Genomic DNA, 15,354 nt, shown 5'->3' with positions numbered 1-15,354 from the left:
CTTCTTTTAAGGCCTTCGGCGATATCAGTGGTTGAATATACCATTTCCTCATTCTCATCTTTGATTTTCTCTATATAGTTCATCACTTTGTTATACCTCTGTTCTCATTAGATGTTTTCCTGGTCTATTCCCTCACTGATATCTTTCTTTTGCCACCATGTTAAACGTTCTCCTTGATTATTGTTCCATCAAATCCTTTAACTCATCTCTTTTTAGGATTATCTTCTGATATATATATCCATTTCAGTTTTCTTTTTGTGTAGTTCAGGCCTTGAAATTTCCACTCGCCTGCTCACCAATGGCGAGTGGAAATTGTGGTGGGGCGAGTGAGTCCCCAGGGCCGTCTTGCTGAGCAGGCTCGGAACTCAGGCCCGGATCTGTCACTCGCATCGGGAGCCATCAGACTGCTCAATAGCTGAGTGCGGTGAAAGCAAAGGAAGGAGTGTGTGCTGTGCTCTCTGCCTCCCCCTAGAGTGCAGTACCCGGCTCTGTGAGTGAACAATGAAGTACTGTAACTTTTTATAGGGGGGTGTGTGTGTATTTGTATGTGTGTGTGTACATGTGTGTGTGTGTGTATTTGTATCTGTGCATGTACATGTATCTGTGTGTGTCTGTGTATGCATGTCTGTGTTTGCATGTACATGTGTCTGTGTGTATGTACATGTGTGTATCTGTACATGTGTCTGCGTGTATGTACATGTATATGTACATGTGTCTGCGTGTGTACATGTGTCTGTGTGCCTGTACATGTGTGTGTGTGTGCATGTACATGTGTGTTTGTGTGTATGTACGTATATGTGTCTGTGTGTATATGTGTATGTATATACATGTGTCTGTGTGTATGTACATGTGTCTGTGCGTGTGTATTTCTGTGTATGTACATGTGTCTTTTCATGTGTTTTTCTGTGTATCTACATGTGTCTGTGCGTATGTACATGTATACGTGTCTGTACGTGTCTGTGTGTATACATGTGTGTGTGTGTACATGTATCTCTGTGCGTACATGTTTCTGTATGTGTATGTACATGTCTTTGTGTGTGTACAGGTGTCTGTTTGTGTGTGTATGTACATATGTCTGTATGTAAACCTACATGCATGGGTAATTTGGTCAGGTTCAGAATTATGTGGTTATTATGGGTGGTAGAGTATGGGGCATTTGAGGTACTGCTGGGTTGGATAGTAGGTAGGATATGCTTGGTAGAGTTATGGTTTTGTGAGTAAAAGATTATGGGGGGTTATGGTTGTATGCGGTGCATGGTCTAAGTATGATGAAGTGTTTAAGGGGACATTGGAGGCCCTTATGTAATGTGGGGGGGCACTGGGGACCCTGATGTAATGTGGGTAACATTTAACAGTGTAATTTCATGAAATAATTTGCGAGGGCATGTTTAGGAGGGGAATTAGGGGTGTAGCAGGCTAAAGGTTGGGTGGGGCAACTGGTGGCGAGTAACTCTTAAGGCCTGGCTAGTAGCTCAGGACTTGAAATTTTAAGCCCTGGGTAGTTGTTCTAATTCATATAAATCCTCTGTCAACACCCTGATTTTCTTCAAATGTTCTTTATTTTTTTCCACCCCTATAGCAATCAAGATACCCCTTATATATGCCTTATGCACTTCCCATACCATGGCTACGGAGACCCCTTCCATCTCATTTGACAAAAAATACTGTCCTATTTCATCTCGTATCCATCCATGTGTCCATACAGATATTAAAGTCTCCTGCCACAATCAATTTACTCTTCCTAAAATCTATAAGTTTTCTTAGTGTATTCTCCAGATACATCATTGAGTTTTTATTAGGACAATAGATATATTCTAATGTACATTCCACTTCCTGTAGCTTCCCTCTCAGAAAAAAAAAAAATGACCCTCGGGGTCAGTCAACCTATCTTCAGTATTAAATCTTACATTCTTAGCAAACCCAATTACAACTCCTTTAGCATGTTTTGTTGGTGCATCAGCATAATACCAGGGTGGGTAGTACTTGGAATATAGCTTAATATTTGTATCCTGAGGTATGTGTCTCCTATTACAATACTACTTCAATAGAATGTTGATTTCATTCTCTTAGGATCTTATGTCTTTTAACCGGGGTATTCAATCCCTTCACATAATAGGTCATAAACTTAATCTCATTAATACTTTATACTTTATCTTTTACCAATCTATACCCAGTCTGAAAGGGGAGCAGATGTATACAATCTGGAGCAAGGAGGTATCTCCAGAGGAGTCCCCCCCTCTCTCTCCCCCCTCCCATTCTCCCCACCCCCAACCCTCCTTAAATCCCAGTACCCCCTGGCTCATCTTGTCCTTGAATCTGTTGTGGTTATATCCCACTGGAGATTCCGCTATGGGGTGAAGCTCTGACTACACATGCCTAACCTATTCCCAAGTCCAATCCTTGGGTCTCACGTTTGGGTGCATGTTGGACCCCCAGAAGCCCCACTTTTACTATGTTATTCTCTACATATCTACCTTAAAAATATCTTCTTTCTGACCCACCCCCCACCTCCTTTTTCCTTTCTTTTTTTATCTCTCTGTTCAACCATTATACCTTTCAGAGATCCCCTAATTCATATTCTCCTAACCTCCCCTTCCTTCCCTCACCGAGGGGGAGGGCAGACCACTATTAGAGTGATGCGAGGAAGGGGGGGGGGGAAGAAAGGGGAGAAAAAAACAAAAACACTTCCCTTCCCCTCAACTCTTCCCCCCAGCCTCCCCCCTCGTCTCTTCTGCAGTCTATTTTTAGGGACCAATTGCCACTTCTCTTTTTCCATCCCAGCGCTCTCCTTAGCCCCCTCTGACCATCCTGGGATGTCCATTGTCTGTTAGTCTAATATTTCACAGAAGTCCCGTACGTCTTCTGGAAACCTTAATCTAGTGGAATGTCCATTTTTCCATCCAATTAGATATGCTGGGAATCCCTAACTGTATTGTCTGTTTTCTTTACACATCTGCTCCAATAACGGCTTCAGGCATCTTCTAGCCAATGTTTCAGGAGCTATATCTGCAAATATTTGTAGACTTATTTCTCCAGATTTTATTACTGAGATCCCTCTTATCTTCTTCCATATATTTGCTTTGTCTTCGTATTAATGGAATTGCACGATCATATCTCTGGGGGTTTCCCTTTGTCGCTCCTTGGGGTCGGCCAATTCTATGCACTCTATCGATTTTTAATTTATCAGTTACAGATATATCAAGTATTGGATTAAATACTCTCTTCATTGTATCCATCTTCTCCTTGAGATACTTCTGGCAATCCCCAAAACTTCAGGTTTTTCCTTCTTTCTCTATTCTCTTGATCCTCCAACTTATAAATTCATTTCCTTTGCTCTTTTCGTAATTCTTCCATTTGCCCTTCAAATTTGATTATTATTTGAGAATGTTTATCCAATTTATCCTCCGTATCTTCCACTCTTGATAGTACCTGTCCCAGATCCTTATGTAGTACCGCCATATCTTTCTTTATAGAATGCTCTAGTTTCACGAACATTTCCACTATTTCCTTTTTTGTAGGTATTTGTGAACTTATTCCCTGTTCTTCTGATTTTCCTAAGTCCAATTAATTTTCCACATTGGAGACTTCATTGACTTGACTCAAATTGAGCATTCCCAGTGATAGTCTTGTTTGATCTCCAATATTGTCTCCTGTCTTCCATCTTCCTTTTACTCCCTGTTGTTTCTTGGGGGTTTAACCTCTGGGCTCTTCTGTTGTGGGGACATATATTTCTTTATCGTACTTGAACTTATTTAAGGTGTTTGCGACCCTACAAATCTACACTTCATGTTGATGTTATATTTCTTTCTTTTTAGGGTCTTTTTTAGGGTCTTTTTTTAAGCATCAGCACAGAGTATAGTATCTGCAAAAAAAACTACATCTATGTTCCACTGCAGGTACTTTTTTCTTCTTATCTCAGGTATAATAGTCATTTTAGGCTCTCAATTGTGTATCCCTCGCATATGCTTTCTCACAACATTCTTTTCCTTTTCCTTCTTCTATTTATCATTTCTGGTCCCACTAGTAGACCACTCATTCACTTTTCGTTTTCAGAAATTATTTACCACCGACCACCCAAGACATCTATTCCTCTTCCTCCCCATGGTAGTCAGCTTAATTCATGTATTTTTCCATCTCAAGATCGGTGTACTCCAGAAGCTCATGTTACATGCACCTCAACGGCGCCATGCTCATGCTCCTCCCCCATGACAGGTGTTCTGGTCCCTGTGTTTGTGTTCCCAGGTTTGAACACCTGCCAGAGCCATGATGAAATGATCTCACTCTCCTTTCATCAATTTAATTTCATGGAGAAAGGGAAAGTGAGTCAAGGAGGGAAGGAACAAACTATAAGATTCCCATAGACATTATCTAGCAATCTCAACTAAATTAGGAGACAATATATTGTCTGTAAGCTAGCAGCAGACACCACAGCCTGCAGACTTTCTTGGATGACTGTTTTCACCCCGATAAGCAGACGCTGTCTGTGGTGCATCAGAGGGGACTTTTCTTAGACATGAAAGCCTGAACGAAGTCTGCTTGCACCTGCGTATTAGTTCACACTGGTATGGGCTATTTGAATGGCTATCTCATTTCCGACAATAAATGGAAGTCATAAATACACAAACATTAATTAAACAGACTCATTTATAAAAAGATAAATATTTGGACTTGAAAATTTGGTTCTGGTTATACATTGCCTAAGCCTGTCTAATCTGTATTTCCATCTGTCTTTTCTCTGAGGCTTTGGCTAGCTGTGTCTTTTCAGTTTCTTATGAAAACATAGTAATGTTGGTGGGTGTCCTGCTGTCCTATGTCCGCTCTATGTAATAAGATAGAGTAGAAACTGATGTATGTGTAGATAGTGTAGAATCAAACAGCAATCAGTCAATGCTTCTCATGTGATATGATGAAGGTAAACTGGAATCTGATTAGTTGCTACCAGTTGATTTTTACTTATTTGCTAGCTGTAGGGCAGCAGATTGGCTGTTGCTTGTTCCATGGCAGATATGACAGGTAGCTCTTTCATTATACATTTTATGAATTGTTGGAACTACATCAAATGATTTTATTGTGGAGACACTTCATCAATGAAAGGATCATCAATATTCAACTTATATTATCCTACAAATTGACTTCCTCATTGCCCAAACCAACCATATCTCATATGTCTTTTCCTGCTACCTGACTAGCAGTTGAGTTTCAGAAGCATTTTAGACAGTGGCAGAGTGACTTCCATTAGTGGTAATGAAAACTGACTTAAAGTAGTCTTGCCACCAGGAATCAGATCAGGCCTGTTCTGGTCCTAGTCCGAACCTGCCTGAGCTATCCCTGTCAGTAAGCTGTCACTGCGGACCGTCAATCATGAGCAGCCAAGACATTTCCTCACCCCAAAGCCGCATGTATACAAGGGGTAAATATTGCGTGCAGCTGCAGCATAAGGGAATGTCTCGGCCACTTATGATTGGTGGTCCGCAGTGCAGGTTTGGACTAGTATCTGAAAACGCCTGAGCTCATCCGTGCTTGCCACCAACACCTATACCAGGAGGAGCCTAAATAAGAACCTTCATGTCCAGATCATTGGGTATTATTTTAATAAAAGCTGCATATTTAAAAATATAAAAAATCAAGATTACACCAATATGTTAAAGCATACAGTATGTCAGAGTGAAGTGAAATATTGTAACATCACAGGGTTAATTGGAACATGTATGTGGTTTCAGTACTTTTTCAAGGTTGCTGCTTCTAATCATGCATGAATATCATATTGCAGTAGCAATGTCTTGATGAAAAAGATAAATTACCTAGAGGCATATTTTCATTATCACTTTTGGACATTAAACTATATGAAGGCTTTTGCACTGAAAGCAGTGAATGCTACCATTCTTCAAGTGTGTGAATGAAAGGTCGGTAATGCCACTAAAACTGCGATAGTTAGGACTTGCCATATAATCCAACATTTAACCTTCTCTGTAGTATAAAATCCATTTGATGTCGTATGTATAGATTTATACTTAAGAAGAGAAAGACATATGCAAGAGGTTGTACTGGTTTGCTTCTATCATGTTCTTGGCTGTAGGATTTGTATTCCAGAGGAAGGATAATTTTTATTAGAAAACTAACATTACATACTGTATACTCTATAATTGCTATGAATTATATTGTTTAATTTGTCATTCTACATGATTTTGTAGCTGGCTATGATTTCCCAAACCTAAAAAGAGTCAAATGTTTCCTTGTGACAATAATAATGGTGTTCTGTCTTTTACTTTATAGACCCGGCAAGTACAGCAAAATACCTGTATATTTCATCCATAAATATACTCGGCTCCTAAGTCCTACTGAGAGCTGACCTCAAACACCATGTTTGTGGATTGAGTGGTGTAAGCCCTGCCTAGTTTCTTTTGCTACACTACCTAAACCCATCCTCTCTTCCATCTCCACAAAAAAGACACAAATGGTTTTATATTCCCAGGATAGGAACTAGAAGAGCTAATTAGACTTAACTACATAGAGAAGATATATGAAAAGAGACACTGCTGGGTGGAGAAGCAGATACTCGTTATCTCAAGAGTAAAAGAGTGCCACATCCCCAATTAGATTGAATAAATAAGGAAAAAACGTGGACCATAGTCCATGGACTTTATGGGCACCACACCAAGTTATAAAACGTTAAAAACTTTACTGAAGCATTATTTTATGAGTTTAAAATGCATAAATAAAATTTGTATAGTTTTAACTTGGTGTGGTGCCCATAAAGTCCATGGACTGAGGTCCAAATTTTTCCTTATTCATTCAATCCAAATAGACAACTTGATGTTACTGCTACAAGAAAACCTTTAAGTTGTATATTTAGCATTCCAAAATGTGGCAAGTAAGAGGAGCTCATCCTTGGGGTTTACTTTTGTTTTAAAGCAGAACTATGATATGCAGTAATCTGTATTCATGTCATTTTTTTCAAAAAATATGTCTTTCTCTGGTTACACAAGGTGGAGAAGAGGGATGCTGACAACACGATTACCATCTTGCCCAATCAATTGATGCCTTGTATTGAAAAAAAATGACAATATAAGGCATTCTATGAATCGCAGCAGTGCCACGCAAGTAACCTCCTGTGGTCAGTGTGCAGAGGGGAATCCGCTCACACAAGACCTAGAAGATTGCAGCTGTCCCTGTAGTTTCACTAACCAATATATTGATTGTCAGCTTCCCAGCAGCCCCTCAGGTATAAGATACTTACATTGGTCCATCACCATGATGTCATAAAATGTGTCAAGGCAGATGGATTTTTTTTACAGACTCATGCAAACAGCCGTTATGGCCATACATCGGCCCAATCAGTCCATTTTTGTGGTGAGTATTACCCGGTGTTTATAGTCGGCTGCAGTTGGAAAGCCTGTGCATAAAAAGGACATGCTGAATTGTCCATAGCTGTCTGCAGTTGTTTGCATGGAATCAGACATGGAGCGATTACCTGTGGTTAGGGATGAATGTTTGCCCCTGGGTACACACTGTATTATGTACTGTAATATTACATCATCATTGACACAGTTTTAATAAATTAATCTGTCAGAATTTTTTTTTTTTTTTAATCTATCTCCTTTTTTTTTTACTAACGTTTGAGCTTTGTCCCTTCTCTCATATGCACATATTTATGGTGAATGGCAATTATTTTCTTTATTATCCATCATACATAAGTACCCTGCTCATGATCTTTCTACCTGGAATGTACAGCTGTAGTGTTGTATATTGTTCTATTTCTACTTTTTCCATATATTGTCATGTTTGTTAGCTTATAGATGTCTGTGGCTGTTTTCCTCCCACCTGCAAGTGACATCCAAGACACCTGATGGATAATGGACTAATTAATGTAATTGATGGAGCCATGTGTAGTGGGAGGCGTTTTTACAGAGATTGTCTTTGTGTCTAGTATTTAAATATCTTCGTTCTGAGTTGTTTTATGGCTATGAATAAGGTTTTTTTTTACCGAAACACGTAAGTTGCTGTAACTTGCGCACTGTACCCTTTATGAATAAAGTACTTTTATTGGGAGAACGAGTTGCCAGCTCTTCACCTTATACTCCTATGCTGTTTAAAGTGCTAGGAAGACACTGTCAGCTTTGGAGCACCATTGGTCTACCTCCAGGGGAGATCAACCTCGGCATACTGCTGCGTGTGCAATTACATGTGAAGAGCTGCAGATGGTTTATTACCTGTACAGATTTGTACAGACTTCCTGCCCACAGCTGATTGGAAACACTTAGCAGTACCTGCCACAGAAATACTCTGATCTAGGTGGTGTACAGCCCTAATTAGCCTAATTAGCCCTTATTCTTCTGGATCAAAATACTAGAACTGCAATGGCAAGAACAGTGTACATCCACTCCCATCACCCCAAAACAAAGAAAGTATCTTCATTTTTTTTTCCAATTCAAAACAGCACAGTGGAGAGATTATACATTTTCTCTTGCTATGCTGTTTGGCTTTATAGAGAAGTCTATTACTTGTTCTTCTAGAACACTTCATCTGCAGAGTGAGAACAAGCTATCCACCCACAATCATTTGTCAGACTCAGACACATGGCCTTGGTGCTTTAGCGGTAGTAAACAATTTCTATTGTGCTAATTCCATGACATTATATATCATCAAGTCCTCCTTCAGATTTCCTGTGCTCGGGATAAATATAGTATGTACATAAAAGTATACAGTGATGATTTCTAGGTCCCTGTGGAAGGCATTCGTAATCAGCGCTGTGAACATTTGTGTGCCCATATTTTTGTATATGCTGGTGGTGGATTTTGAATTGCACTTTATATTACCACTCTTTAAATGTTGTTGAATGGGTTTCATAGCTTTACTAGCACGAGTATTTTTGTTCATTAACCACTTCCCATCCGTCCCATGTACATAAACAGCCGGACAGGAGCAGTGCCGTTTTTATAAACGACCCCCGCATTCACTGCCTTTGCGCGCTCGGCACCGCGATCCGGTCACTGTACCAATCTGTGGTCGCTGTGGTCGAACACCGATCGTTGTAAGGGGCCTCTTCCCAATTCATGGCCAATCAGTGATCACATGAACAGTAGTAAGCAAGATGTCACTTCCTGACATAATTGATTACTACATGTGAAATCTGTGAATGATCACAGAGGTCACATGGTACAAGGCTATTCACAACAGCCTTGTACCATGTGACAAGCTGTGACCAATCACAGCTCTCACAGTATTTCTCAATGGCTGCAAGAATGCATCCAGAGAGAAGGAGATATTACTGCTTTTACATCCTTTATGGGTTTTGTGTAAAAAAAGAAAAAAAAATCATCACCCCCAACATGTTAACCCCCCCCCAAAAAAAAACATATATAATAATATAAAATAATTAAATAAAAATGTAAAAAAAATGTAAAAAAAATTATAATTTTTGGTTATAAACTAATTTGGGTGATTTTTTTTACTAAAAAGATAGCTGAATATATTTTGGCCAATATTTATGAAGAAAGATTGTTTATTTGCTAAATTTTATAAGAAAAACACTTTTTGTTTCAAAATGTTTGGACTTTTTCATTTATACAGAAAAAAAAATAAAAATCCCAGTGGTGAATAAATACCATCAAAATAAAGTTTTATCTGTCTCAAAAAAATGCTAAAAAACTCATATGGGTACAGTGTTGCATGACTGCACAATTGTCATTCAAAGTGTGATAGCACTGAAAGCTGAAAAGTGGCCTGGACAGGAAGGGGGTGATAGTGTCCGGACTTGAAGTGGTTAAACAAGGAACAGTTCTGAGCATTCCTGCTTCCATTGTGGTCTTTAACCATAATAATATTTGTAATGAAGTACTTGTCATTCAGGGTATGCTATAATTATCATCTATATCCTAGAGGTGGCTGATTGCACAGCAGACATGTCATCAGTATTAGTTCAGCCAGTTTGAATTGTGACAAGTGTTATCAAGCTGTAGTCATAGCATATTGCAACCAGAACAATAAAACAGTTAAGGATGTATTCATCTGAACTTTAGAGTCTTTTTTTAGAGTATTTCTACTGTCATTAAAATAACATTTCTCCACTTAAAGTGTATGGAAACCCTAACAATATCCCTTCTTATTTGCTCCCCTTTGGTCTGCTAAATACACAATGATAAGCGTTTTGTTAATTCTATTTGATAAGTGCTAAAAAAATACATCTTCATTTTGGCAGAACTCCCATGAGCCTATGCTCATTGTGAAAAAAAAAAAATGAAGTCATCAGATTTCCAAAGAATCAGTGATGTCACCCTCATCTAGACAAAGGGGTCCTGAGGTCGGCATCCATGGTAAGATTTTTTTCCCCTTTTCCATCATAATGATTTAGGACTGGGAGCAGCTTCTTTATAGTCCTTAGTTGCTGTGGACTGCAGGGTCCACTTTCAGTAGGACTTTTGTAGTGAACTAGAGCTGAACTTTTCCAGTTAAAGTACAGTCATGTTCAGGGGCGGACTGACAACTCATGGGGCCCCCAGGCAATAGGGGATCATGGGGCCCGTGTCTTTGTCCAAACTCAAAAAAGACTATGAAAAAGATACCAGGGGCATCTCATGGGGCACCCTACTGACCCTGAGCCCTCGGGCAGTGCCCGAGGTTCCAAATGGTCAGTCCGCCCCTGGTCATGCCCAGCCTTTGGCCAGTCAAGTATTAACGTATTCTTAGCAAGCAGTAAGGCTCCTTTCACACAGGCAGTCAAGGATGGCAAAAACAAGTGGATGATCTTTGTTTTTACTGCCCAACAACCATGGACACAGTGAGCATGCATTGTTGCATCTTCAATGCTTTGCATTACAGTGCAGTAACACGACCAAGTTTGACAGGCAGCACCCTCTCTCAAACTCTTCCAAGTAAGTGAATGGGAAGTCTCCACAACCATGAGGCAAACGTTTTCCTTGCAGTCAGGGCTGCTGTAAATAACTATGGGGCCCCATACAGCCAACCTGACAGGGCCCCCTCAAAAAAACAAAACAGTTTACTATGCTTCAGTTATGATTGAACACAGTGAGTGATTGGTACCTATCACTCATTGCGTTCATTCAGGAAAGGAAGGGGCTGGTAAACGTGACATATTTACCGGACCCTTCCCCTACTCTGCATCCTGAAGGATCCTATTGAGTGCTTGCAGCTGCCGGAGAGAAGGAGAGGAGGTAAGCCGGCAGCACTGTGGGGGTGGGGGCAGCAGAGGGAAATGTATGGTGCACATGGAGGGTGATGGGTACAGTGGGATGGGGGGTGGAGGAATTACTGGAACCAATCCCCTGTATTTTTCCCTCTGCAGCAGCTGAAAGCCAGCAGGACGGAGAGGAGAAGAAGCCAGCTTTCAGCTGCTGTAGAGAGAGCCATACAGGGGATTGGTTCTAGTAATTACCCACCCGCCCTGTGCCGATCATCACCCTCCCTACCCACATCCGATTCATCCAGGACTGGTGGAACCCCCTTATCCACAGCACTGCTTGCAGTTGCAATGGAGTTTAGCACTGTAATATTGCTGTTCGGCAGGAGAAAAAAGGCAAAAAAAAGAAACAGACTTGTAATATTTTGTCACAATTTTTTGGAAAATAAAGAAATTTAAAGGAAATTTTTTTTTTTTACATACTGTCACCTGTGCAGTACATTGTCATCATATAATGGGTTTGGCGGTGCTCGAAGACACTGACTGGTGACAGTATTGAAAACAAAATGTATAATTTTCTTTTAAATTTTCTATTTTTTTTATTACATTTTTTATTTACTTTTTTTACACTTTTTTTAAACATACAGTGAGTAGATCAACACAGTGTTACCAAAGATACACTGTACTACTCTGAGGAGGCGATCAGGATTTTTTTTTTCTACACACTATGATTGCTTATAACAATGAATTTCACAGTTATAAGCAACCATTTTTCTGAATGAAATCTATTCATTCATTGTTTACTATTGTGATTAGCTGTGATTGGGCACAGCTAATCACATTGTACAGATGGGCTGTAATTGGCCCTATCTGTACCATGTGATCACTGTGACCAATCACAGAGATCAACACAATAGTACACAATGGATGGCATGAATGGACGCCATCCATGGTTTACAATTGTCATGTGATCTACTGTGATGTGCAGCGATCACATGGCACTGTGCCAGTACACTGATCTGTCATGCGCTGTGTCTGGAGGAGATCCACAAAGATCACAAAAAAGACTCTAAACCTGTGTTTCTAACAGCTTAGAAATGCCTGCTGTATGTTTACATTAGACTCACCAATAGGCTGCCAGGATCTGTGCTCATAGAAAAGAGCTGTGATTTCAGCACCTCTGTTGTAAACCTTGAGGGCCCCTTCACACTAACAGCTGCATTAGAACACAGGGATGCTGATGTACTGTAAACAGCGCATCACAGTGTTTACTTTTTATTTTCTTTGAACTTTATTGAAATGTCACATTGTCATGTAGTTCTGTTGCCTGCAGCATGGTGCAATGTGATGGTCTGTGACAGGGGCTGACTGACCATTTGGAAACTCGGGCACTGCCCGAGGGCCTGCAGTCAGTATGGAGCCCCATGAGATGCCCCTGGTACCTTTTTCGAGTTTGGGCAAGGACACATGGGTCCCATGATCCCCTATTGCCCAGGGGCCCCATGAGTTGTCAGTCCGCCCCTGGTCTGTGCTGCACTATGCTGCACTGTAAAAAGGACTGCATGCCATACTTTTTTCAGCACACACCACTGCAGCTTGGTGGTGTAACTGACATGACAGGGAACAAAGCTTTTTGATGAGTCTTGTGCAGTTCCAATGTGCCTGGTGTGAACAAGCCCTAAAACGTAATTTATGCCCAATGCCTATAGCTTTAGGGAAGAGCGAAGGTTTGTTATAAACTGCTTGATCAGTATATGAAAATATTTTATTATGCATATTTTGGGCACAGGTTCATGTTAACATGTTCATACATGTACATAGTATTGACAGACAAAAGCTCATGATAGACATTATCTGTGAATACTTCTTGAGTGTCACCAACTTTCCTGCTTGATAGTTATCGATTCGCTTATGATTTTGCTGGATAAAAGATGTGATCAGTTAAGTGCTCTAGTGTCATATGTGAATGACTCTTAAATCAGTTCTTCTAGATTGCCTTGTATTGCACAAATTGCCCATATCCATCAGATTTGGCCATCACCATAGATAACCAATGCTTATGCAGACTGGGTCACCTCCTGCTGAGAAGAAGTCTCAGGTGGTTCAGGCTGCAAACATACAGGTGCCTTTGTCTTTCACCCTTGCCTTTGCTAGCCTTCAAAAGGATCTTTCCCCTTATCAAAAACATTACAATAAGGCAATTTTGGAAATGTCTAGTAATGGCAATCTACAAACAGATACTTATAGATAATTGAAGTTTTTTTTTTATTTGTTGCTCATTTTATTTTTCTTTCTCATTCTTTTTCATTCTTCTTACAGAGGCCATTTTCCCTAAGGGCAGGTGAAGCTATCTTCCTTTATCTCCTGGAACTCTGAGTTTTCCCAAGATGCAGTTGTGAGGCCCTGGTACATTACATCAGTACTTCTAGAAATCAGGAAGTGAAAAAACAGTAATTGTAAGTAAAAGCAAAAAATGTTTGTTGCCCTCCAGAGGATTTACCCCCTTCCTGACCATACGGCGCTGCATTACTTTAACTGACAAATGCGCGGTCATGCAATGCTGCAGACAAAAGAAATTTCTGTCCTTTTTTTCCCACAAATAGAGCTTTCTTTTGGTGGTATTTGATCACCTGTGCATTTTTAATTTTTTTGCGTTATAAACAAAAAAAATTTTGAGAAAAAAAACAGTATTTTTGCTATTAAACATGTCCAGTAAAAATCATCATCATAAATTTAGACCAAAATGTATTCTACTATATGTCTTTTCTAAAAAAAAATTAAACGGAAATACATTGGAGATTAAAGTACACCATGACTTTCCCCAGTATAGCTTTACCAACACGTTTCAACTATTAACAAGTCTTCATCAGGGGAACCTTCCTACATAGATGAGCGAAAATATAAATGCAAGTACCATATAAAGCAAAATCAAAACTTCATAAATGGACATAACAGACAAACACAATAAAAAAAATACCAAAACAACTTACATTGATCATTGTAGTATAAAGACCAATAATGCTTTCTAGTAAGTTAGAAATTTGCCTTGAAGGACCCACACCTCCACCTGGATGACCGAAACCCACAGGAAGCCAGAACAGGGTGTAAGCTCAACCGGCAGCACACATCCACAGATTCAAAATATAAAAAACAAAAAACAATTTCATAAAATGTTTGTATAGTTTTGAAAAAATATTTAAACAAAGTCAATTGGGATATATTACCTCTGTTGATCACTGTTCTGAAAATTTAAAGGGAATTGACAATAGGAAATTAATAAATGTGCCCAAGAGCTGTATATAAATTTCCATGCCTAAATGTAAAGTGAAGAAAGGAAAAGACCAGAAGGGCCCCCATTAGAGTTTGCTAAAATCTATAAAAAAACATGCAAACTCATGAACAAAGTTCTAGGTAATTCCTAATAATTTACCTAAAATATTGCTTGCATGGAGCACACTTGAGACGGGCAGAGGAATGTTCCTGCAGACAGAGGAAAACTGGTGTTGTCTTGGAGTGTAAATAGACCATATATTATTAGTGTAAGCTGTGGAGAGGCTGCTGGCCTTACCCCCCTCCCATCAAAATGGCTCCCCCAGCATCCTCGTGGATGGTGCCACATGTGCGTGATGATATCATATGTATGCACGTGGTAGTCAGCAGGCCCATTCCTCTATGTGGAGGAGATGAGGCGCGTGATGACGCCATCACACCGCACGTGATGTGCAACCACCACTCGCATGTGCGATGGACCGCCACCAATGTGGACATCCACCCCACCTCACACATCGGACTGACCCAGAGTTTTCGGGAGGAGCAAAAAAAGGGGGAAAACAACCAGATAAACCGGAGTTCCCCCACGTCCGCACTCAGGGGACAAATAGCCTATCCTGGGAAGCCAGCAAGGTGGACCACAAAGACCAGAGGACAAAGGCCAATAAAAAAGAAAGAAAATAAATCAAACCATATTTGTCAGGGCAGGGCTGTGGAACGGACAGGTAGGCCTAGTGGCAGGGTAACGCACTGACTGACGACAACTACCACCAACAGACCGAAGTCCCTCAGGGCACGGAGTCTAAGTCCCAGGCTGCCCTTCCCCAGGACCCCTGATGGTGGGGATGGACTTGATGCAGCCAGGAACCAGGTCGCAGCCCCCGAGACACCCCAGCTGTGGTAATGGCCGCCGCCAATGGCGTGTAGCTGGTAGGAATGACAATAGT

The 15,354-nt window shown here is 40.4% G+C and overlaps 1 long non-coding RNA gene across 1 annotated transcript in view; it reads left to right on the top strand.

Moving 5' to 3' along the window:
• Positions 1-13,537, top strand: part of LOC149472853 (uncharacterized) — a 37,311-nt gene extending 23,774 nt beyond the window's left edge. The window contains exons 2-3 of the long non-coding RNA XR_016314134.1: positions 10,199-10,313; positions 13,457-13,537. This is a non-coding gene — a long non-coding RNA (uncharacterized LOC149472853). The remainder of the gene's footprint in view (positions 1-10,198; positions 10,314-13,456) is intronic.
• The last annotated feature ends 1,817 nt before the right edge of the window (positions 13,538-15,354 follow it).

The sequence above is a fragment of the Staurois parvus genome, unplaced genomic scaffold (assembly GCF_062004578.1).
Source record: "Staurois parvus isolate SC_StPar_1 unplaced genomic scaffold, SC_StPar_1.0 ptg000019l, whole genome shotgun sequence".
NCBI classification, from domain to species: Eukaryota; Metazoa; Chordata; class Amphibia; order Anura; family Ranidae; genus Staurois; species Staurois parvus.
This window is presented reverse-complemented; position numbering and strand designations above follow the sequence as displayed.